At 41.7% G+C, this 26,275-nt stretch overlaps 1 long non-coding RNA gene across 2 annotated transcripts; it reads left to right on the top strand.

Moving 5' to 3' along the window:
* Nucleotides 1-1,923: 1,923 nt before the first annotated feature.
* Nucleotides 1,924-16,217, top strand: LOC119658437. Of its 2 annotated transcripts, none has more exons than XR_005250228.1 (3): nucleotides 1,924-1,964; nucleotides 15,631-15,948; nucleotides 16,023-16,217. It is a non-coding gene; the product is annotated as an uncharacterized LOC119658437 (long non-coding RNA). The 2 variants fall into 2 exon arrangements; XR_005250229.1 differs by lacking the exon at nucleotides 1,924-1,964 and adding an exon at nucleotides 2,451-2,560.
* The last annotated feature ends 10,058 nt before the right edge of the window (nucleotides 16,218-26,275 follow it).

Genomic DNA, 26,275 nt, shown 5'->3' with positions numbered 1-26,275 from the left:
TGAAGACCAACATCCAAGAAGAAATTGCCAACATAACACCTGCTATGCTAACAAGAGTCATGACAAACGCCAGAAATCGGTTTACGCAATGTATGGAGAATGGGGGACGTCACCTAACAGATTTGATCTTCAAAATAATGTAAATAAAAACTAGACATGTACCTACATTATAAAAAATAAATAAATATTTTCCGATGCACACAATAGTTTTTATTGAGTTTTGAAAAAAGGAAGTTATGCTGCCGCACCTTGTATAATATGATTGAAATTACTACCTGTAAGCGAGCGGAATGTTGGATTGACAAATTTTCTTTATGTGGGTATTAGCGCACGCCATCCTTCATATTATTTAACTTTGCTTGTTTTAAATACTCGCGGTCTAGTGCAGCTTGGAAAATTTCTTTCGGGGCATGCAGTAGCGCAGTGACTGTCATGAATTTTTTCTTCAAGAGTCGTCGTGCCGTGGTGAAGAGGGATCGCGAGAAGGGGGAGTAGTTTTTGAACAGTCTATCCTGTGCTCATCTACGGGTGAAGTATTTTTTTAGACATAAACAAAACTAGGGAAGAAGAACTTGGAACTGATAAACTGGATAATCGGGACGAGGAGGAAGATCCTTATCGAATTGTCAAGAGCCGACAACCATGCACACAGACTGTGGCTCAAGACTGTGGCTCAGTGAGTTCCTCAATTGAGTTATTGAAGAAAGTTGAACACCATCTGACTGGCAAAAAAACATAGTTCCAGTGCAGAAAAGGAGAGTTCCGGAATGTGTGTAAAAATTACCGTCTGATCTAGTTGCTGTCCCATAGCATGAACGCTCTAACCGCTAGAAACATCTAGTCTGATTATTAAAAATCAGGGGTTAAAGTTTTTTAATCCGGAAAGTCCTACCACAACCTCCTCACGGCGGCCGCTAGAAACCGTTTTCGGACGGGCCGAGAGTATGTAGGGCTGGGCTGGGAGTAGATTCATCCAAATGTCGAGTATATGTTTGCTTGTTAGTCATGGGTTAGGGGCAAATGGACCTGGGGCGGGTCGAGCCGAAGAAACAGCGCGAGGAGCATCCTCCTCGCACTGAAAAAGATGCTAATGGTATCTCAAGCCATGGTAGAACACCATACGCCGAGGGCTGCGTAGCCAAAGGGGAACTTGGTGTTTAGTATGTGAACTATGAAAACCTTGCGCATCTTCATTTTCATGCGACCTAGGCATGGACTCAATTAACAAAAATAAAAATAGCAAACCGACAAAAGATGAGCGGCCAGCATCAAGCCATGGGACGTAGTAGTCGAGAGCAGTACATTCGATGGTAGCCGTAGCACCGCTGTGCTGAAACCAACCGCAGGGATCTCCCGGAGTGAGCCAATAGACGGACTAATGGTTACCACAGTTAAATATGGCGCTAGAGGACGGCAATTCCGCCAGCAGCAAATTAGCACCGGAGGTATGGACCAGCGTTGCTGTCGGAGATGGCCATAGAGTATCTCCTGCATGCCAAAGGAGAACACACGGGATCCATTCCCAACTTTGATTCCTTGCAGGTGATCCGTAGGTTCTATTTTATAGCTTGCGATGATTAATTTTCCAAGGACTTTCCCGGCTCGTGCGTCGCTAATATTAGCGATGTCGACTTTACGATTTCTTACCAGGGCAGAGGCTAATCATCAGATGTTGCTTCACCTCTGTCCTGGGAGCAGCGTCACCGAACCGGCTCGCAGATGTTAAGTGCTCCTTTATAGAATTCGCAGAACACTCTCAGAACAAAACAGAACAGCCTCTGCTCTGGTAAGAAATCGTGAAGTCATCATCGCCTAATACTTTGAAAGTTTGGGTGCTAAATCCTGAACGAGGGGTCCGTAAACCAAAAAAGACGGAGTAAGTTGCTTCCCATTTGGTCCGATCCGACATTAAGTTGATACAGACTTTTCGCTCTAGCAAGTGTTGAGGTCTACACGACGTTACCGTAAGATTCTGCTTGAATATTCGGACGATCACTCTGTTCTCGGCTTTGGTAGTTAATCGTCTTGAACATCGACCAGGTTGCTCGCCGATCATTTTCGTCTCGTTTTACTGATTAGTCCTTTTACAAATGAACTGATTCGACTCTCCTAAATATCGCGCTGAAGGGGAAATAGGAGATTCAGACGATCTTCCTAAGTGGCTGAAAACGACCTAGAGGGAAGAGCTATCCCAAAAGCCTAAAAAGTTGGCGAAATTGACCGTGAAGGTCGGTCCGCAAAGACTGAAGTTCCATCAAAGTACTCGGTTGACACTGAGCTAGCCAGACTTGGGAATGTGGGTGGCCTTTGAGCGCTTTGATCCCTCACGTGTCATTAATACAAAGTTAACGTGTCTATATCGATGCATGGGTCCGCACCGGATTTAACAACCAAAACAAAGAAATTCGCGACAGCCTAACGATAAAAACCAGAACGCGAGCTAAAACTGGAAAATAAAAAAAAAGGCTCGACCTCACGCGTGGAGCCGTAAGTCTCCTGGAAGGAAGGCTTGCATGGCCAATTGAAAGCAGTCCAACCTTTATTAAGAAAGTTATAGAAGGTCAAATTTGTATAATTAATGTGAATTTATTGCTGTCTAAGACGTGTATGACGTTATCATAATATAAAGTGAACTTATATGAACGTAACCAATTTGGTAGACATGTGTGTACGTGATAAGTTTAACTTAGGTGCTCATATATTTGTTTATTTATAATGAACACAATGTTTATGTCTTTGATATATGTGTACATATGCTTATCTTGGAATCTTGGAGATATCGTCCATATAGACTTTCTCACATAAAAGGAAAACAACATTTTTATGTGCTCTAACACACTTCAAGTCCCTGATCCAACATGGATTGTTGCGCCAACGGTTATTATTATTAACATTTTTATACTTGAAGTGGCCAGTTTCCGGTATCCCGACTTGTTTCTTTTATGGACACTGTTACACGGGACATCAAACGTCCAGCGTCCTACACACTACTGTATCCGGATGATGCTTTCTTAGTGTCTAATAGCAAACATGATCTCGAGCAACTTGTCCAAAAATAGCATTATAGCCTTGTGCAAAACGGTCCCAGATTGAATCTGAATAACACTAAATTTGTCTCGACCGGTCCCCATGAAACAGGTACTATCGCTGAAAATGGCAGTGACCTGCTCAAAACTGAACGATTTAAACATCACGGATCAATGCTTTCAGTCAATGGAGAACTGCGTTATGAAATTGCTTGACCTATTCGCGAAACCTAGGATGAAGTGGCGTTCCACAACGGATGTTCTTTGTGACCAACATACCAACGAACGTCTCAATTGTAAAATTTACCGCACTGTTGTACGCTCTATTGGCCTTTATGATTGTAAGTGTTGGCTGACTATAAACGACAATGAACGGCGTCTCGCAAAAATTATGACAAACAGATTGCGTTGCACTAGTAGCGTAACACGCCATGATCACATTCGAAATGATTGTAACTGCGACCGGTACGGAGTTCCACCGATCATGGAACGTTTACTAGACAGGCATCTTTGATGGTCTGGTGTGAACATCGAAGTTGATGGGAAACAATCAAAAGGCAGACCGGAACAAAAGTGGCTTGATACGCCAAATCGCAGAAGTCTGCCTACACAGTCCATAAGATGTGCTAGTTCGTTTATCTTTACCTCGAAATGTTTGTCCAAAAGAAGCTTCTTGCCTAGAGTGACTCTTACAAATTTGTCTTCTTCGAAGGATTGAACTGTTGTGCCTCCCATATCTGGAAGGCGAAGACCGCTCAGTTTTTTCCATTTTAAAGTTTTGTGTAAAACAAAACCTTATTAAAATCGGTTTACTGTCTATCTGTCATACCCACTTTTCTCAGAAACGGTTATACTGAATAACATCAAATTTGGTGGGATGATGGGAAACGCTCCCATATGCAATGAGTTGCATCGTTCTAAGTACACGGAAAAGGGGGTATACAATTTTTTTGCACTGAATATGGTTACGTCGTATATCGAATGAAAAGTCTCGATCAGCACTTTTCACTACTGGCTTCGGTTCTGACATTTAATGCTAAAGGCGGGGGGAGGGGGGGGTGGGAGGGAAGTACATTCTTTTAGGGACCCATTCTGAGAAACTACTCAACTGAAGAGTCTGGGAAAACTCACGAAGCTGCATTTATATGGTGCCTAAACTCCGAAATAACCTCTATATAGATACCTGTTCAAATAAAGTTAATAATAGTATATTAATAATAGTATATTTATTAATTGACTGTAGAATCATGCAATTTTTTGGAAATCAATTTTTTGGAAACAACAACAAACAAACAAATTGATAGTAAGTTAAAGTTGTCGCTTCAATGTAAATTCTAAGATTTTGAATGTCAGTAACACGCTAAAATGAGTATTTTGGAATAATATATTCATATCACGAACTCCGTCGAGCGAAGCGACTTCACAGACGGAAACAGGAAGCCTGGCAGAATCAACAAGTCTGTGAACTAGAAAAGTACAGGGAGCAAGCGCACCGGGCGCGGAAGTTTTACCAACAAGTCAGTTTTACCAACAAGCAGGATGAAGCCTTACACCTTGATGATCATCCTGCCGAGACGAAGAAGGAAATCTGAAACAATCAAAAGGCAGGCATATTGGAGCGATGGGTTGAGTACTTTGATGAGCTGCTGAACAACCAGAACTTCGGCAAGTTGGAGGTCCCGCCAACTGAAGACGACGGACAAATACTGCCACCACCAAGTTTAGGAGAAACAGTCCGTGCAATTCAACGGCTTAAAAATCAAAAGTCGCCAGGAGCCGATGGAATTACAGCCGACTTGGTTATATATGGGGGCGACCAGTTACACCAAGTGGTTCATCAACTTTTGCTCAAGGTATGGGACAGTCAATCAATGCCTCACGACAGGCAACGAGGCATTATCTGTCTCATACATAAAAAGGGAGATATCACACAGTGCAGCAATTATAGAGGTATCACGTTGCTGAGTACCATCTATAAGATATTCTCCACTATTTTGCTAGGCCGGATAGCTCCATACGCCCAGAACATCATTGGCCCATACCAAAGAGACTTCACTCCAGGCAAATCAGCAACAGATCAGATTTTCTCTGTGTGGCAAGCGATGGAAAAACTGTTGGAATATGGACAACAGTTGCACCATCTACTCATGGACCTTAAAGCCGCCTATGATAGCACAGTCAGGGTAAAACTGTACACACCATGGGAGAATCTGGCGTCCTGACGAACTTGATAAGACTCACTAGGCTGACCATGACCAATGTGCGAGGCCAGATAAAAGCAGCAGGATCACTGTCAAGACCATTCGACATCAACAACGGTCTACGAAAAGGGGATGCGCTATCATGCGTCCTCTTGAACCTGGCCCTCGAAAAAGTGATCCGTGATGCTGAGGTAAATGCAAGAGGTACGATCCTCTTTAAGTCCACCCAACTACTGGCCTATGCTGACGATATCGACATCATGGGAAGAACCCTCCGAAACGTACAAACCGCCTCCATCCATATCGAGCAGGCGGCGATTGCCGCGAGATCTTGGGCTGCACATCAATAAAGGCAAGACCAAATATATGGTGACAACGTCAGCTCCGAAGGCGAACCAACCAACAACAGCAAACTGCACTGGTCAAACAGGAAGAATAAGGATAGGAGAATACAACTTTGAGACCGTTGATAATTTTTCCTATCTTGGGTCGAAAATCACAAACGATAACAGCTATGACGATGAAATCCACGTACGGTTGTTGTCAGCTTACAGAGCCTATGTCAGCTTACAAAAACTGTTCCGCTCGAAACGTCTCACTGTGGGGTCAAAGCTCCTACTGTACAAGACTATGATCTTGCCAGTCCTCATGTATTTCTCGGAGACTTGGGTTATTAGCAAAAAGAATTGCGAACTCTTGGCCGCGTTCGAGAGAAGAATCCTCCGAAGAATTTTTGACCCCCTACATGAGAATGGACGATTCCATAGCCTACATAACGACGAAATCTATGAACGATACCATGACGATCCGGTTGTGGATCAAATTCGGCTCAATAGGTTACGGTGGGCGGGTCACTTAATCCGTATGGATGAGGATGATCCCACCCGGAAAGTCTATAAGGGCAATATCTATGGTAGAAAAAGAAGACGAGGCAGACCCTGCCTAAGATGGAGCGATGGCGTAGGCCAGGACGCCAGGCTGCTTTTAGGGATATCGAATTGGTGGCCCGCGGCACAAAACCGAGATATCTGAAGTTCCTTATTAAGGCAGGCCTAGATCGGATACCGGTTGCTGCGCCGTTGATGGTGATGATGAAGATGATGATATTCATAGAGATTACGCGCTGAGTACAAATGAAACAAATGTTAACTCGGACATTTTTATGTAAGAGATATACAAAACTTTTCATATCTGAAGCACCCAATCTCCGGTTCCCCAACTTGTTATAAACAATACTATTGCGGTTCTATTTGGATTTACTGAAAGTCCTTGTTTGAGGCAGCGACTGTCAATCAAATCAATGGGGCGGTGCGTATTTCTACTTAGCATATTGTAGTGTAGTGTAGTATTTAGCATAGTACTGATCCACTTAATTAAAGCCTCAGGTTCATCAAAACCATGGTCTCTGGCGGCATCACAAAACTTTTGAAAAAACGCACATTCAAACGGTCTTCAATGTCCACGAACACCCCTATTGCGTACCCTTCAGAATTGCGTATTCTATCTTTGAAACCAAAAAAAAACAGCGCAGACTCACAGGACTTCCTACACTGGTAAGCGTTTTGTTTTTTATTTAGTAGGTGCGACCTTAGCACTTTCTCATGACTGTGATGCGTGACCAGCCCAGACATTTCAGCGAAAATTATGTTAAGCTGATTTGTCTTAAGGTCTATGGATTTGAATAGCTACCTTTCCAAGACTCAGTTATCACGATTACCTTAAACTTCTACCAAGAGGAAGGCACGTATCCCAGAGTAAGACATCCGCGATAAATATTTCCTAAAAATTGCTCTAAGTGCTCTATACGCTTCTTTAGCTTTGCTGGATAGATGCCATCCATACCAGGTGATTTGAAATGTTCAAAGGATAGTATAGCAGCCCTCACCTTTTCATTGATGACAATCGTTCCCGCGGTGCCCCGATTCCCCTTGCAACACCATCCTGTTGAAAGATTTGCAGATACCCGCCAAGAGAGTCCGACTCGGCCGACTCATCCCTTGTACGGGTTCTGTGGAGCCTGGAAATCTAACTTTCTCCTTCCAGTTCCTGGCGGTATGCCCTAAAGGAGTCTCGCTTGGAACATTTTACGAACCTCCTATATTAACGCTCTGATTTCTGGAAGTTTAACCAGTCTTCATTCTTACTGTTTTTGAAAGCACGATTCAGATGTCATCTGGTTGATTTCATGAGTCTTTGTAGCTTTCGGATCCACCATGTAAGCGTTTTACCGCTTTGGCCTCGGAAAATGGGGCAAATCTTTTCAAAACACTCTAAAAGTGTGCTACTCAAAGTTTTCAAACGATCTTCTATCGCTGATGGAGTCTTTAGTCGCCTAGGGAGCTGCACTATATTGCCAAGAAGGGCATGGAACTTTTCCTAATTCATTTTACTAGGATTCCTTCCTTGTATTATCATATATGCAACAGTCAGACTAAATTCTAAGTAGAGATAATCTCGGCCTGCCCCATGTTTGAGGTTATCAGACCAGCTAAAGTGATAAAATCAAACAGTTTGTCCCCTCTAGGAAGGCATTTGCCCAACAGCAACAAATATGCTGAGCGTTAACATCACATTCTATTAAGAACTAAATCCCTTAGTTCTTGGGTTAGCGGAGGACACAAAGAATTATAGGGTAAGCAAGCAAGCGGAGGAAACTATGACGTTTCTCCTCTTTCCAGTAACCTGGAATTCTAGATTAACCGCAACTACAACCTGAGAACAAAGTTGTCTCAGCATAGTTGTCTCTCAACCTGCCTGGGGGATCTCTTATCGAAAAAGATCCTAGCCTCTTTTACCGATTCTTTTACGGATCCAATACCACATACAATGGCTCTTGTACCAGAAATATAAAAGGACAGTCCTGCACCTTTTCCACCCTTGCTGCCAGTTGATAGGAAGACGCTTTGGTATGCTGCAACTTAATTTGAGTAACTGTTGTGTTTAAAGACATAAACGTAGTTTCATGTGAGAACCGCCGCTAACTGAAAAATCTGCTTCCATATATTGAAATTAGACTAGTTGCGTCCAGATCACCATTTTCCCTTTCCTCTACTTCTCCGGGTAGAGGCGGAAGAGAAGGTTCTGACAGGCAACTCAGCAGTCCCTTACCATTAGCGGCTGCAGTTTCCTTCAGGCGAGCCTTCCTCACCCGTTCGCTGCAGGAATTAGACAACAGTGTATCCAGCAGACCGGAAATGACCAGGTTTCCAGTTCTTCTCATTAAGAGACTTACTGTACTATATTTTCTGGCTAGCCGTGCCGTAGACACTGGGTACAGGTTTTCCACTAAAGTCGACATCCTTAATGTTGTACTAAATTACTACAAGCTTCCCCACCACGACTATGTAACGTCCGAGGGGGAATATCTACGCTACGGTCCGAGTATTAGTTAGCTTTGTGTGCGGGGTAACTGAGCGATTTCCGCATCTGTTTCGAAAATTGTATGAAGGAAAGAATAATTCCCAGTTGACAAGGTAAATTTACCTTCTTAGCTGGCAAGAATTCGGTCCAGTTTATCTTCTGATTATTTCCCAATATCTAGTGATCGCGAATCCTAAATTTCTCCCTGTCGGGAGTATACATTTCAAATAACAAATTTTGTCCTTATATACTAGTCGAGGCTCCTAACTGAGAAATTCATTCTTAGTCGAGGCAACAATATACATTCTTTTGGGGGCAATAATGTCAGTTGCTTCCAGAGACGTTCGAGGGCACCAATCTTTCTTTTCTAAACTGCTTTTGGGTTATCCGTCTGTGAAATTTTTCCAGTTTTCGCGTCTTAAAAGTTACACTTTAGTTACTTGTTTTATGTATAGGGACCATTCCTAACACTTAATTTCTCCCTTGAAATACCATTCATTTATTATCGATTGCAATTCTAATTAAAAGTGCTTACTTATGTATTGTTCGGATTTTAATATGAAATTTTCTTTGGAGCTGTTCACCCCTTCAATGCCAGTTTATGGAAACGATTTAATTAAATTGAACGACTCGATATATTGGAAATAGTGACCGCAGGCGATTAAATTCGCAAATCCAAGAAAACTTGTAGAACAATAATCCTTCTTTTGTCGATATCCTATTCCATCTATTATGGATGCCATTGTATAACAAGGGGAAACACTTAGAAATCAATACCCACCCTGAAGAGCTGCAAGCAATTTGCAAACCAATTATCATTGGCAATCATGCACAAGTGCATCAGATAATTCATTCTGGCCATCAATTTGAGGTTTGCCTTTTAGTAATTTGTCCAATCGAAGACTACACTGGAGACGAATAGAGGCTGCAATTATTGTGCTTTGGCAAATGGTTTAGTGAATTATTCGATTATTGTTTGAGGCGAATAGATGCCAACTAGGAATGCCTTCTCCAAAGATATGCGTCTTTGAATGAAGATTAAATTTAACGTGATGAAAAGGGCGTAACACAAGTAGAGGCTGGAAATATTATAGGACGCGGTACAAAAGATAAAATTTCAAGAATGGTGATTTAGTGAAAAGTTCATATTGCGAGCTTACAACTTATTGAAATCAATGATATCAGAAAGATTCTTGAAGTAGAAAGCGCCTATTACTTGCTACTTAACTGAATTTCTGATTTATTTTCTGAATCTACTATTTCAGTCTATTTGTACTTGCTTATTACCACAAATGTACCGTTTTTTTCTGCAGCTTTTTAACGTTAATAGTATGTATGTGTGTATTCAGTACGTGTAAAGATTTTTACTAAAGATAATTTCTTTGACGGGGAAGGATATCAATCTTAGCAGATATTAACGGATGGTTAAACTGTTGAAAGCGATGAAACTCTGGAGTGGAATATGAACATTTTCCCTTATAATTTTCTCATGCGGCTGTTTATGATCGAATTCTGGTTGACAATCTAGTGGCTACATTTCAAGAGTTAATGGATGATCCTTCACTGTTGGGCTGGTTGTGTGCTGTGCTGCAGTTTTGAGTATCTTTTTGGTGGCCGATCAGTATACGTCTTTAAAATGGGGGGGACACCATGATAGCCATTGTATTTGACCCTTATTACAGGACCTTCGGCTTTCTTATTACAGGACAGACTTGTATTATCTGGTATAATTCGCATTATTAACATATGCCCAGCTAGCGAATTATGGCCAGTCAGAATGTCCATGGTACTTCTGCAAGACTTCCTGCTTTTTAACATGTCAGGTCCTATCGCCACTGGTTATGAGACGCCAGCCCTTTAACCGCTCTATAACTACCCACGTTGAGCTCTCTAAAATCACTGCACATTATCCTAAAGGAAAAGCCAACTTCTTGTTATTCGAGAGGTTGACTCCTGCCCGAGAACCCCGTTCTGTTTTTAAGCCATCAGAGTAAAAGACCTAAGTATCCTCCGGCACGCATTCTTCTGATTAGTCCGCAGCTTTCTAAGATAACTTCACATCTTCTACCAACAGAATGCATTGCAAAAATTGAATTCAGCTCTCGCAAAACTCTTCCAATGCTCTGTAAAGGTTGTGTCCGTCATTTCTGAATATCATAGACCACCTTTTCATACATTATACTTGAATTTATTGAAAGCCTATATCGGGGGCACCAACGGTCAATGAAATTACACCATTCTATAATCTCGATCAGCCCCTAGTACAATCACATCATCAGCATCAGCATATAGTGGCAAACTTTTCCGTTTACATAGTAGTGTCAATCAACACGCTCTACAGAAAACGGTAGAGCAAGTGATAATCATGTTGGTTTGCATTTAGTGGGTGCGACCTTAGTGTCTTTCCACGCGATCAACCAAACCTTTCAAACATTTCAGTAAGAAGTTCTTAGGCTTTGAGTAGTCATCTTTTTCGGGCTTCGGTATGAAGATTACCTTAACTTTCTGCCAAAATCTAGATGAGTAGTCCAGAATAAAACGTGCTAGAAAGACATTTCTTTGCAGCAACCCTGAGCATTCTACACCTGCCGTTAGAATCGATATGATCCATGCCTTACTGTGCTTTAAAGTGTCCAAAAGACAGTATCCGGATAGCTGAGTGGTTAGAGCGCAAGGCTGTCGTACGGAAGGTCGCGGTTCAAATCTCACTGGTGGCAGTGGAATTTCTATCGTGATTTGACGTCGGATACCAGTCGACTCAGCTGTGAATGAGTACCTGAGTCAAATCAGGGCAATAATCTCGGGCGAGAGCAATGGTGACCACATTGCCTCCTAGTATACCGTTACGGTCTTGAATGAAGTGCTATAACACACTTCAAGGCCCTGATCCAACATGGATTGTTGCGCCAACTAATAATCGTTGGCGTTATTATTATTAAAAGACAGTATTGCGGATCTCACTTTTTCATTGGTAGTCTCCACTCTCGCAGTGTTCCTACTATACTGTAGAAACCGCCAAATCTTCCCCTTTCACTTCTATCGCATTTTCCAGCCTTACGCATTTACTATCAAAAGATTCTATACCGATTAGTCTCTTGAGTTCATGAAAGTTCAATCCGGTTTTATAAGAGATACCAACTTGGTCGACCCCCCTTCAAAACCATATTTCAACGGCGGTATGCTCCCTCAGAAGTCAGGGCTTAGAAGTGTATGAGCAGACGTACAATACACTCAAAGACCGCATAAGGTGACCAGCTGCAAATCCCTCTACACGCCGGCAATTTAGACAACTGAACAGGCAACGCCCGAAATGTCAAGGTAGTTTATAGAACAATATCCTTAAAATTATATTATGTCTTCCGGACCGTTTCAGATGATGCAGCATATTTCATTGTGGAATAATCGCAATCGATATTTACATCTGCGGTTGACATATTTGCCCTGGTCGGTGCATGTAGAAAGTCGAAAGAGAGGAGCAGGTGAGCTGGTTTCAGCACCAATCTTAAAATCTTCAAGCATGAAGCAGCCTTTTCTTTTGTGAGGGTGCTGTCTATTGATATTTGGGCTGAGAAAAGGAACATGATATCTATAAAATAAAGAATATAACATCCATATTACCGGGAAGCACCGATTGGAAGGGGTGGACGTGTATAATCAAGGTATTACAGAAATATTATGATTCGCTCTTCTTCAATATTAGATATAGATTGAAAATGAAGATTAGAAGAAGTACACTTCATTTTCTAACGAAAAAGTTTGAGAATGCAAATAATCACTCCGTTTCTGATTGAATCCGAGGAGATATGGTATGTTGTAAGTGAATTCTGTACGTCAATTCAACGGCTGACACCATCAAATTGATTACTGCCTCGGCTTCAATTCTTGGAAACGACAATAATGATAATAATGTCCTACATTTGTATCGCATTGATCCGAAACTAATAAAGTTTTTGGCGACAGTCATGGAAGGGTGGGACACCACTTTATCAGTGCGTACATCTGAGGGTGCTAATACCTCAGAGCCCATCCGTATACGGAGGGACATCTTCCAGGGGGATTCGTTGAGTCTTCTTTGGTTTTGTATGGTTTTCATGGCTACTGAATGAAGGGCATGGTTTTGCAATAAAGTATGGCGTACGTGCTAAGTGCGAACTGACTGAATGTACTTTGATGACATCAAGCTGTATGCTGGTACTGACGACCATGTTATAAGTTTGTTGCGAATAATAGACATGTTCAGCCATGATATTCGGATGGAGTTTGGAGGGCATGCCGGACATAGCTTTGGTGACCTCCACATCGAAGGTATGACCGAAACGGACTTCTACAAATACATAGGAATTCTGGAAGGACCCCATGCTCGAGTTAGTGACCTGAAAGATGCTCTGCTGTCCGAATTCCTGCAACGTTTAAAGCTGGTACTGAAATCGGGGAAGAATAAGATAAGCGCGTTGAATGTATTCGCTATACCCTCACTGGCTTATGCATTCGGAATATTGTCATGGGCGAAGACCGATCTGGAAAACGTCCAGCGGCGGATAAGGACAACTATGTCCAAATTCTGAATGCCTCATCCAAAGTCTGCCGTGGAGCGGATGAACCTGCCTCGTGACATCGCAGGTAGGGGCGTCGTTGACGTGGCGGCACAACATTATTGCCAAGTCGACTCGCTGCGCGTTTATTTTTACAGCAAAGAGGAGGTGAGTCCCTTGGATGTGGCTGTCTGTAAGGCAGACTGTGGACTGACTCTACTTAACTTGAAGGATCGATTTTTCAATCCTCTAAGATGGCGTGGTCGCCACCCAAGCTTATAAAAAGCTCACCATGAAAGAACGGGTGGAGAACGACCAGTGCACAATGTGTGGTTCGGCGTTAGAGACATTGGACCATTTCATTTCTGGCTGTACGGTTAAAGCACCGGTGCAATACATCACCAGGCATAATTCTGTATGTAAGGTTATCCATCAAAATCTTGCGTACAAGCATACGCTGATCACGGGAACATGTCCGGTTTACCGATATGAACCGCAAGCAATACTTGATAGTTCTGCTTATAGCATATATTGGGACCGGCAAGTTCTGACTGATCGCCATACTACACATAACAAGCCTGACGTACTGTTAATTGACAAGACAGGTCACTCCGCGTATATTATTGATGTTGCTATCACCCATAGTAGCAACATTGAACGGAAATACGTGGAGAAAAAGGTGAACTATGAGCCATTGGCTCGGGAAATCAAGGAAATTTAGCGTTTCGAGCGGGTGGTTGTAGTTCCCATAATATTGTCAGCTACAGGTATTGTACCCAAATCCCTCACGGCTTCCTTTGATGTCCTGGGACTCTCGCACAGTCTGGTTCAAACCATGCAGAAATACACCATTCTGCATACGTGCTCAATGTTGCGGGGAATTCTCGACGGATTCTCCCACTGACCTACCAGCGGCCACCACCACCAGCGCCTCTTTAGTTTTTAAGTAGGTAGATCATCCGAGCCTAAATGCTTGGCACTTAGCGCTAGTATTCGGAAGAAATCCGGCATTTGTCGAGATTGTGATAACTCGGAAATAATAATAATCGTTGGCGCAACAATCCATATTGGATCAGGGCCTTGAAGTGTGTTAAAGCACTTCATTCTAGACCATCACGGTACACTACAGTACGCGGTAGGAGGCAACATGGTCAGCATTGCCTTCATCCGAGATTATTACCCTAATTATAAGCAGGCACTCATTCACAGCTGAGTCGATTGGTATTCGACGTTAAGACACGATACATATCCCACTGCTACCATTGAGATTCGAACCGCGACCTTCCGTAAAACAGCCTTGTTCTTTAACCACTCAGCTGAGTTCTGATGGACTTGTGTGGGACAAAGCATAGACCATGTTTCGGAAAGAATTGTGTTGAATGTTGGAAACGCACGATATAGATAGGCTTCTTTCCCTCTTATGCAGCCCCAATTAGGAGTAGCGCACTACCAATTTCATCCAATGGACGTAAACAAAAGCAGGGAGTGCCCATCCTTTAGATTTTTGTCTGCTATTTGTAGCCTACCCTAAAATTGATAGCTTAGCTTGCGGTTTTCGATTCATGAAAATACTAAACTACAATAATTCCGAGCAATCAATTATGTACTTCTTTTCCTAAAAAAACATTTCAAGGAAACATTAATAAATAAGTGTCATTTAGGGGCTAGAATATCCTCCACCAAAAAGTGTCGCTATTTATGGACTCTTGTGTGGACAAAAACTAATATATTTTTTTTAATTCCAAGTGGCGAATGCTCAAGGAGTCGTTCGTATTCCTCGTTCATATTGTTGTGGGGAGGAGAGTAATCAGGTGAATAGGTATTATATAAGTTTTACTCTACTACGTGGTGCAAATATTATCGTGAATATATATATATATATATATATATACATTCATGCCTAGTGTTTAAATCATGCCAACTATTGTTAGTATCTACAAAACCTGTGCAAGTACTAATAATTATCCAAATCAGATTGAGAGATATAAAAGCGTCACAATCATGTGGTTTGGAAACACTATTCTGTCTTGATACTTCAGCTAGCAGTTCTAATGATGGGCCTTCATTTTTAACTATCAACACAGTAATTCGAGAGGACTTTCAACAAATTCCAAAATATAAAACATGGAACACACAAGTCATTCCATTCCTATCTTGGGACTTTGATCGGCACTTTTTACATGTCATATCTTACTAAAAATAATTCCTTAGAAGTTCCTCTTGGCTTAACCTCTGACCCAGCTGCAAAATTTCAACTTCGAGAACACATTACAACACTCCGCAGAGTCACATAGTTTTAATGTCTTCGGATCTTTTAAGGTGATCTCTGGACCATTTCTTGCTGTCTTGTCGTGCTTACAAGGCTTTTGAAAATTCTTTTATCCACATATTCACATGCTAAATGTACCTTCTTTCACTCCCTCCGAAGATTTATTTGGCCTTTGTTTTGTCGCCATCGTACCGCTGTTAGCGCTCTTCCTTTTTAATCGGGTTGCTCTTTCGCCGTTTCAGATAAATGCGCTATGCCGTTAAGGCAAACACAACAAAAATTTCAGTGCAGCTAGAAAGGACGTGAATTTAAGAATCACATATTGTTGTCGCATGTTGGTCGTTATATTCGCGTAATCCACTCCGACCCGGATCGACCCCTGCCCAACTTTTAACATCGTTAGAATATGAAGATGTACTGAAGTCGCACAAACTCATATATCCACCTATTATAATAGCAGGAGAAGTGCAATTCGACACGAGAAAGGTCTAGCAAAAAGTGGCCAAGATATCGCGTAGAATACTTAAGAAAGAAATGCCGCAATGAAAGCATCTATAAATGTACACGCATATATTATATATTTATCCACTTTACCTATATTTTTATGAAAACAAATCTTTTGAATTTTCATAAGTATCTTTGCAGGAGTGCTAAAAATGCTGTGCAGGTTTTATGAAAATGTGCGCTCTCCACTGCTATATCCAAAAAGACAAGCCTATAAAACAAGATGCCTACATTTATACTATATATATGTATATCGTTTAAGCACTCGCAAGGGTGAGCTTTTTGGAAATTTGTCTTAGGAAAATGTATGAAATTAAATTATAAAATATTATATGCTTGGCGCAATATACTGATTTGACTGTCCTACAATTGGACTAACAGAGATTCGATGTAACTTACTCCAGTATTGACACAGAAATCATTATAAGATAAGGCAATGGGAGTGAATTGACAACTTTCGAAAAGTTTCGAGCCATAAACTCCGAGCAAATCGTGTATCGCAATTTAGTAGAAAGGATTCGTTGTTTTTATATGTGAGAAGCTATACGTTCCCAAATTCTTTTCTAGTGTACACTGCTGAAGATTGTTGGGAAAAATCCTGGAATAAGAAAAGAACAACAAAGAAACAAGTCGGGAAACCGGAAGCTTGACGCTTCAGGTATAAAAGGTTTTGTGTTTCCTTATGTGAGGAGAATAACGTAGTTCTCCATTGGCCGATAGCATTGACTCGAGGTATTTAAATCGCTCAGTTCAGTCAGCGGCGGTGACCTGCCCAGAACTAAGCGATTTAAATATCTCAGGTCAATGCTATCAGCCAATGGAGAACTGCGTAATGATACTGTTTCGCGCATTAACGCAAGCTGAATGAAGCGGCATTCCACAACCGGTGTTCTTTGTGGTCCACGTATCTCTATACTTCTGAGTATTGCCCTATTATAAAAGACAATGACCGGCGTTTTGCGGTAATGGGGACGAAGATATTCTATTGGACTAGTGGCGTTACACGTTTTGATCCCATCTGAAATGAGGATATCCGCGATCCATATGGAGTTGCATAGATCGTGGGAAAACTGCGAGAGGCGTTTTCGATGGTGTGGTTACGTAATTTCCGCGATGGAGAATTCACTCGCCAATATTGTCAATGGTAAACCCCCAAAAGGCCGGCCGAAACAACGGTGGCTTGACACACTGGATGGGGATTTAAAAGTCTCGCGATTATATCCATCGATCTCGACGAGCCGACCCCGCTTGTGAAAGGCACAACGGCTGAAGAAAACCAAGAAGATGTGAGGAGTGACGAGCACATGACAGCGTGTCACATAGCTAAAAATTCCATTGATCGCTATTTTTTAGAAAACTATTTAAATAAATGTCTCTGAGAAAAAAGCGTGTGACGGACAGACAGACAGATAGAGAGACAGTTTTGTGTTTACACAAAACCTTAAAAAGGGCTGGGGGGAAATAGATTCTTCTTCTTCAGATTCTGGATGGAATTTTAATATTCCGCTCGTATGTCAATTATTCTCGTTAATTATGACGTCATCATATCATTTGTATGGCTTAGGATGATGTTAATTCGCACGAAATTGACAAGTTTGATCTGGCACTAATAGTTGGATTTTCATGAAACTTGGCACGCGTATGTACGATAGTATTCCTAGGATGAACTTAAGGAGGGTTTTTTAGTCAATTTCCAAAAGTTGGTAATATACTGTTAGGAAGTTCATTTGAGCCGATATCGGAATAGGACACCTCTCGGGGCTTAAATTTCGCATAAGTGTTTTACACAAAACCTTTAAAAGGGCTGCAGATAAGTACATTCTTCATAAATGCGACTTTAATATTTCACGCGAATATCAATTAATCCCGTTAATTATGACATCAGCATCCTATTTGCATGGCTTTGTAAGCAGTTAATTCGCGCGAAATTGCTAAGTTTGAACTGCTATAACTTTGGGGTTAATGGCCAGATTTCCATAAAATTTAGCACGTATATATGAAATATTGTCCTCTATGCTGGTACACAAGTCCTAGGATGAATTTAAGGGGGGTTTTCAGTAAATTTTCAAAAGTTAGTAACATACTATTAGTAAGTTTGTTTGAGCAGATATCGGAATGGAACATATTTGCACCACCCCCATTTTTTTTCGGATTCTTACGTTAAGTAGTTTCCGAAAATGAGTCCTGTTTCACTTTAAGTGCGTACATTTTGATTCCTTACTCACGCAGTTTGCAATTTATGCCAAAACTAATGTCAGTTTCAATTGATACCCTATACAACTATAATATATCCGGTGAAAAAAAAAATTTGAATCCCTCCTTTGCAAGTATGGGGAGCCCCTTTAAACTCCGCCTAAATGTATGCCACTCACTATATGCGTGGGATTTCATAGTTCCCATCTGTCCACCAAATTTCATTCGGATCGGTTTAGTCGTTTTGGAGAAAAGTGCGTGTAACAGAGAGGCAAACATTGAATCGATTTTAATAAGGTTTTTTTTTACACAAAACCTTACAAACAATTTTATAATATAAATAATAAAACAATTATGAAAACGAAAATTGGACGCTTCCGATACGAAACGTTATTCCGTGCACCTTAAGGCGGTCATTCGGTGTGAAGGCCATTTTTTCTTTAGGAATTCTTTCCGAAGAACTGAATAAGGGCTCAAATGCAACCATAGGTTTATTAATATTTTAAGCATTCGTGGTAATTTTTCCAGCTCGATAGCGTACTTTATTATTGAAATACAGAGCAATATACGCATCCATCTACAAAAAAGGTGTTTTCTGCGCGGTAATCATATTAAATCTCATTTCTGGCTACATTGTAATGTCAATACATGAACAGGCCGAATGATGTTTGTAAGGGCTCATAACGGGCACATTTCCGGTTTACCGGTATGAGACGCAGGCAGTGTTAGACAGTTTTGCATGTATCGGGGCTGGAAAGTTCTAACTAATCGTCACATACCGCGCAACAAGTCTGACGTGCTTTTATTTGACAAGACGTGTCGGTCCGCGCATGTATATAGATGACTACAATCCATTGGATTGGGAAAACAATGAAATTTGGTGTGTCAAGAAGGTGATTGAAGTTTTGACAATATTCTCAGCTACAGGCATAGTACTTAAATCCCCCATAGTCTAGCTCAAAACGTGCGGAAATACACCATTCTGCAACCAAATTTGCCAATTGACCTATCACAGGCTACGTTCACCAGAAAACCTATATATTTTTTAAGTAGGTCCGACCCTAAATCCCCCTTAAATTGCAAAAACACAAAAAAGAGATATATACAAAGAGGGGTGTAACAAGTTTTCCACTGAATATAGCCATGTGGATTCTTACGAAACGTGCGCTCCCTCTACAGAGGTGAAGCTGCTGAGCAGCTAGTCGATAGCCTGTCCCAATATAGGGCTGATGTAACAGCGTTACAGGAGATACAGGGACCGGTTTCTTGGCCAAGAGCCGCTACACCATACATAATTGTGGCCATCCAGTACACCATGTGCTCGGAGTAGGTTTCTTAGTCAGTCAAAAAAAGAAACCTGCTGTTATCGGCTTCGAAAACATAAGCGAGCGGCTATGAACTCTGTGCTTCCGAGGCAAGTTTAGAAATATAAGCCTCATTAACGTTCACGCCCCTACAGAGGAGACTGCAGGCTCGAAGAAGGATACCTTCTACGAGGCAATGGAACGAACCCTCGAAGCCTATCCCAGATATGATATCGAAGTCATACTTGGGGATTTTAACAGCCAAATAGGGAAGGAGCCCGTATTCAGGCGATACGTTGGCTCCCATAGCTTAAACCAAAATACAAAAGATAACGGACTGCGGATTATTCAATTAGCAGTGTCACACGAAATCGTTGCTGGAAGTACTTGGTTTGTGCGGAAAGCGGTCCACAAACATACGTGGGGCTCTTCAGACGGGGCCACATTCAACCTAATTGACCACGCGATGATCGAATGCCGCCACCTATCAGGCTTGATGAATGCCAGAACATATTAGGGGCGAATATAGATTCGGATCACAATCTCGTCGGCATGGTGCTCCGAGCTCGAATAACAATACCACCCAGAATGCCCTCTGACAATCAGGTGAGAGTTAACACTGAAGTCATCCACAACACAGCCCGCCGCAGCACCTGTAAGAGGGAAGTGGATGCCGCAATAACCGCAGCCAACGGAAGACCTGGAGATGAAGCATCAACAAATGATCTTCACAACCACCTGAAGAACGTTATCACTGATACGGTCACAAACATATTCGGCCCCAGTCGCAAAACGAGTCGGAACGGCTGATTTGACGATAAATGTATGCTAGTAAGGGAACGGAAGAATGCCGCCTACCGAGTAATGTTGTATTCTCAGAGAACGCGGGCACGCGGAGACTTATCATGAACTTTGTCGAGCGGAGAAGCAACTTCATAGACGAAGAAAGGCAACCTGGGAGAACCAACAAGTCTGTGAACTAGAAAAGTATAGGGAGCAGCCGCACCAGGCACAGAAGGCGGAGTTTTAACAACAAGTCAGCAGAATGAAGCCTTATACACCTCGATGCTCATCCTGCCGAGACAAAGAAGAAAATCTGATTTCCAACAGAATGGGCATATTGGAGCCATGGGTTGAGTTCTTTGATGAGCTACTGAACAATCAGAACATCGAGGAGTTGGAGGTCCAATCAACTGAAGACGGCAGACAAATATCGCCACCACCAAGTATAGGAGAAACAGTCCGTGCAACTAATCGGCTTAAAAATCCAGTTGCCAGGAGCCGATTGAATTACAGCCGAATTGGTTAAATACGGAGGCGACCAGTTACACCAAGTGATTCATCAATTTGGGTTCAAGGTGTGGTACACCGAATCAACGCCTGACTATTGGCAACGAGGCATTATCTGTCTCATACATAAAAAGGGAGATATCCCACAGTGCAGCAATTATAGAGCTATCACGTTGCTGAGTACCATCTATAAGATATTATCCGCTATCTTGCTAGGACGGATAAACCCACACGCCCAGAACATCATTGGCCCATACCAAAGAGGCTTCACTCCAGGCAAATCATCAAACGATCAGATTTTCTCTCGGCGACAAGCGATGGAAAAACTGTTGGAATATGGACATCAGTTGCACCATCTCCTCATCGACGTTAAAGCCGCCTATGATAGCACAGCCAAGGTAAAACTGTACACGACCATGAGCCATGAGAGAATTCGGTATCCCGACGAAATTAATAAGACTGAGTAGGCTAACTCTGACCAATGTGCGAGGCCAGATAAAAGCAGCGGGATCACCCCCGAGACCATTCGATGTCAACAACGGTCTACGACAAGGGGATGCCCCATCATGCGTCCTCTTTAACCTGGCCCTCGGGAAAGTGATCCGTGATGCTGAGGTAAATGCAAGAGGTACGATCCTCTTCAAGCCTACCCAACTGCTGCCCTATGCTTACGATATCGACATCATGGGAAGAACCACCCGAGACATACAAACTGCATTCATCCAGATCGAGGAGGCGGCAATCGGCGCGAGATCTTGGGCTGCACATCAATATGATGATGAAATCCGCGCACGGTTGTTGGCAGTCAACAGAGCCTATTTCAACTTACAAAAACTTTTCCGCTCGAAACGTCTCACCATAGGGTCAAAGCTCTTACTGTACAAGACTATGATCTTGCCAGTCCTCATGTATTCTTCGGAGACTTGGGTTCTTAGCAAGAAGAATTGCGAACTCTTGGCCGCGTTCGAGAGAAGAATCCTCCGAAGAATTTTTGGCCTCCTATATGATGATGGACGATCCCGTAGCCTACACAATGACGAAATCTATGACCTATCTATGGATAAAATCCGGCTCAATAGGTTACGGTGGGCGGGTCACATAGCCTGTATGGATGAGGATGATCCAGCCCGGAAAGTTTGTAACGGCAATATCTATGGTAGAAAAAGAAGACGAGGCAGACCCTGCCTAAAATGGAGCGATGACGTAGGTCAGGACGCCAACCAGCTTTTAGGGATATCGAATTGGTGGAGTTCCTTATTAAGGCAGGCCTAGACCGGATATCGGTTGTTGCGGCTTGGATGATGATGATGATAGCCATGCAGAGGTCTTGATTAGAGCTTTCGAAATGCTACTTTTGCCGTTGGTTTCAAAGTGCGAATGAAAAGTGCAGGGTCCGAAATGGATCAATTAACTCAAAGAACCATTCCATTCACATGGTATCTAGGCCCCAAAATACTCGCTAATAAGAGATTATTATTATATTTTGAAAATTTAATATGAAACCCCTTATATTCATGGTAGATCTCCAAAATTTTGCATTTACTGGAATATTTGGTGTATTATTATTATTAAATTACGATGGCCCCGTTTCGCGTCATCCTAAGATTCTCTAAGAGATAAAATGTCAGTGCCAGATCAAATTGAATATCGGCAACTATACAGAAATAAAACAATGGTGTAACCGGATATTCTTACATGAAATATCAACAATACCTTCGATACCAGAAGCGCCGTGTTTCGGTTTTCCGACTAATTTTTCTTCTGTAGCTTTCGTCCAATTGATCTAGATCGAATTTGCCAAGATTCTCGGCCGCAGGATTTATCCGGATCGAGTCGAAAAGCATTCAAATCACCGTCGAATGTATTAAGCCATCGTTATTTCCATCCCCTTTCTGCTGTTTTTTCATTAACTTCGATGTTGAGGCCAATGTCCGGTATTGTGCTCTTATCAGCCTCGATTATATATATGCCCACACAAATGGAGATGCCTCTCCCGTAATTTATCATAAAATATGTGCAACCTTCTACTGATCGCGGATGTACTCATTTCGGAGGTAATCATAGCGTATTTTCCAATGATTCAACGCAACGTCCTCTGCCGCACTACTACGAGCGACGCTTACTGTCTTGCATGACACTTTTCATATTGCAGATTTCTTATTTGAAGTGTTAATGTATCGATTACCCAGAACGTCAGTACTGTAGCGCCGCTACATGCATGTTGACATGAAGCATGAAACACTTTGATAGCGCAGTTCTTACGAGATGCCTAAGTCACTCAGTTCTAGACACTCACTGACACTGGCAATGATAGTGCCTAGTTAATTTCCCTTGTAAAGCCTTGTAAGCCGCGGAACCCGTAAATTGGATTCAAAAAGTAACTGCTTTACAAAATGAGGCTCACTGTTCCCAAACATTATCTACTACTCGTATGATTTTAGTGACAGTATAAACAGTAAACAACATTGAGGTGAAGTCTATACAGTATAGCTTTATTATGCTATTATATATTATATAAAATTCGGATATTTTGTTCGTGCTATAGATGTCCCTCTTCTTTTCGAAGAATTCAAGTTAGAAACAGCATTGTAGTAACTAAACTTGATAAGAGGACCACCCAAAATAATACCAAGTTCCTTAAAATTCCGAAAGCTGTTACAGTGTAAGATATTCGTTAGCCTTCTCTCAAGATACAACCCCTACGGCTAAAAGACATTTCAGTATTACAGGTGGCTTTACCGCTATCAAGTCTTGTCTTTAACAAAGAAATATTTTGGCATCTAGACATAAAGTCGCACATTTATCTACGAGTAAATACTGCCCTGCTTGTCCCGGACGTCAATACAGCCAGTAACTTGAGTCATCTACTTGCTTTCTCTCGAACATCTTATAACTTCTAATCTTATCAAATGCAGAACTAATACCACGCGAGTTTAACTCAGTTAGAGGGAATCCATGGGAAAACGTGCCTGGAATATAATATGATATGATGTTTATATGCTCGTCTTTCGTGGCTCTATCTCCTTTCCGAAGTGTTAAGGGCGTGGGTGCGGTTGTTTGCAGAAAGGGTATCTACCCGTAGCCGAAATGAAAAGTTGGGTCGCTGTCCTTTCTGAAATCTTTGTGGAAGAAATAACGGTGCATACCGACAAGGAGGATTTCAAGTTAGGTGATACGCGTTTAGAATACGATTAAAGGCAGATTGAACCCTGCGGGGAGCCAAGCACGAGATTATATTTGCTTCGCAGCCAAAATAAAAACCTCATACTGTCCTTTGTACCGAGTACTGCTAATTTCAGGAATGATTGAAAGGATCGTTGTGTGATATGAATTCGGTATGTCGACGAATAAAAGAAAGCCGTAGGTAAACGTAGATGGAACGGTGCTATTCATAACATGCCTTGGCGTACGTAGAACGAAATTCAAACGATATAAGAACGGCGTATTTACAACTGAAAGGGAAGAAATTGCGGCAATGAATTATTCAACATGCGACCCGTAGAAGGGGTAAGAGAATGTCTACCGGTATCAGCGAGAATGGCAATTGTATGCGGGGTGCTTTACAGCTGTGTCAGGAGTACAGTGCATTATACAGCACTCTTATAAATTCGCGAGCAGATCTAAATTAAACCTGCTCCTACGTACTCAATTGTAATTCAACTTCCTCTGTGCTAATGTGGTTGGAATATTCCATTATGCGAACATACTTGCGTGGAAATATGTACGAACCAAGTGTTTGTTAGGTCGCACTTACCATGGAGCCAGGATAACAGCTACAAGATAGATGAAACTATTTGATAATCTCGGTGACCTACTTTGCTCAGATTGTCTTTAAAAGCTTCTGTTATCAATACAAGTAAATACTTGCGGAAGAGTATCACATTGCTCTGATAATTTTAATTATTTACAAAGCAATAAACCCGTCTGGTGGAATATTCAGGTTCATTTCAACAGGGTGGTATGTTACATGAAAGCATCACCTAAATAAGCATACAAACAGTGTATGCAAAACGATAGCACACCTGAAAATTTCTGGTTACCTCATAAACTACTGCATGTGGGCCAGCAAGATGTTCTACAGATTTGGCAGGTAGAAAAATCATTTCTACCTGGAAATAAATTAAGGTTTCTCAAAAGTTGAACTTTTAGGGGAATTTCAGCAACTGTTGGGAGCAAAAGGTATCGATATTGAAGAGAGTGTAAGAAGGGTTAAATTCTTTGGAAATTGATATATTATAATTTAGAAGCATTAGCAGGAAGCAAGAAAGGCTTCGCCGAAATTACACGAGTTCTTGGCAGGAGCCAAAAGCTCGTTAGAAATCTGATTGCGGATCCAGACAGTTATGGAAAACCCAAACGAGAATTATCGAATTTTCAAGATTGTTTGCCCTCTGCTCGCGCAGCGGAGAAAATTGAAAGACGATCTGATGTTGAAAACAAGGTACAGTATGTAATTTAAGGAAGGAAATCGCTTTAGAATTTTCTTCGGAATCGATTTTTAAGGTTTTGAGAAAAACAAAACCTTATTAGAATTGATTCAATGTCTATCAGTATATCTGTCACACCCGATTTACTCGGAAACGGATAAACCAGTTGTCACGTTAGAAGCTGTGGTCTATGAATGCCTTTGCATATAGTAAGTGGTGCCATTTTGCACTGAGTTTGAAGGAGGACTTCCTATGCATGCATGGGGTGTAACATGTTTTCGGCAGAATATGATCTTGGGGCATTAAATGAAAGGGTGCAATTAGAACTTTTTGAAGCTGATCCTATACCTGATATTGTGTAAAACATAGGGAAGTGAGTACTCAAAATGTATCCCTAAAAAGTGAAGTTCTCGTCTCGTTCACAGCCTAAAATTTCTGAAAAAAAGGTGCATTAATACGGAATCTAGGCCTCAAAGTACATCTTATACTGATATCTGCTCAAATAAAGTTAATATTACTTTATCTAGATTACTGTATATAGAAGAGCATAAGGTCGACGAAACGATCATCATGGGGATGCTTTTGCAAAAAGACTAACTCTCTTAAGGCAACCTCAAAGCTAAAGCAGAACCTTGTCAAAGAACGTAGCTAGCAGTTGGGTTATCTATATTTACAAAGCGGAAGGTATACCAAAAGCGATGAGGAAACGGCAAATCCTTTGATTGAAATGCACTTCCCAGACAACATCCAAAATCTCATTTCGGGGCCGACAGACACATACAACCCTCAACCGGAAAATTGGACCCTGGCATGCAAAGTAGTTTCACGGGAGCGAGCAAAATGGACATTTAATTCGTTCAATAGATAAAGTCTGCACATCCGAATGGCATTATTCCTGCTCTAGTAATAGAGGGAATTGATGCCCAGTGTTCACACATTCGGAATATATACCGTGCCTACCTAGCACATGCTTATATTCCAATCAGCTGGCATGATGTGAAGTTAATATTTATTCCCAAACCAGCGAAACCCACTTACATAGACGCAAAAAGCTTGCGGTCGATTAGTCTAACTTCCTTTCTGCTAAAAGAACTGGAAAGATTAGCAGACCGTTTCATAGGGGATACACATATTCCTTAGTGCTCTCTTTACCATAGGCAACACCCCTT

This window comes from Hermetia illucens, chromosome 5, assembly GCF_905115235.1.
Source record: "Hermetia illucens chromosome 5, iHerIll2.2.curated.20191125, whole genome shotgun sequence".
Classification (NCBI taxonomy): domain Eukaryota; kingdom Metazoa; phylum Arthropoda; class Insecta; order Diptera; family Stratiomyidae; genus Hermetia; species Hermetia illucens.
This window is presented reverse-complemented; position numbering and strand designations above follow the sequence as displayed.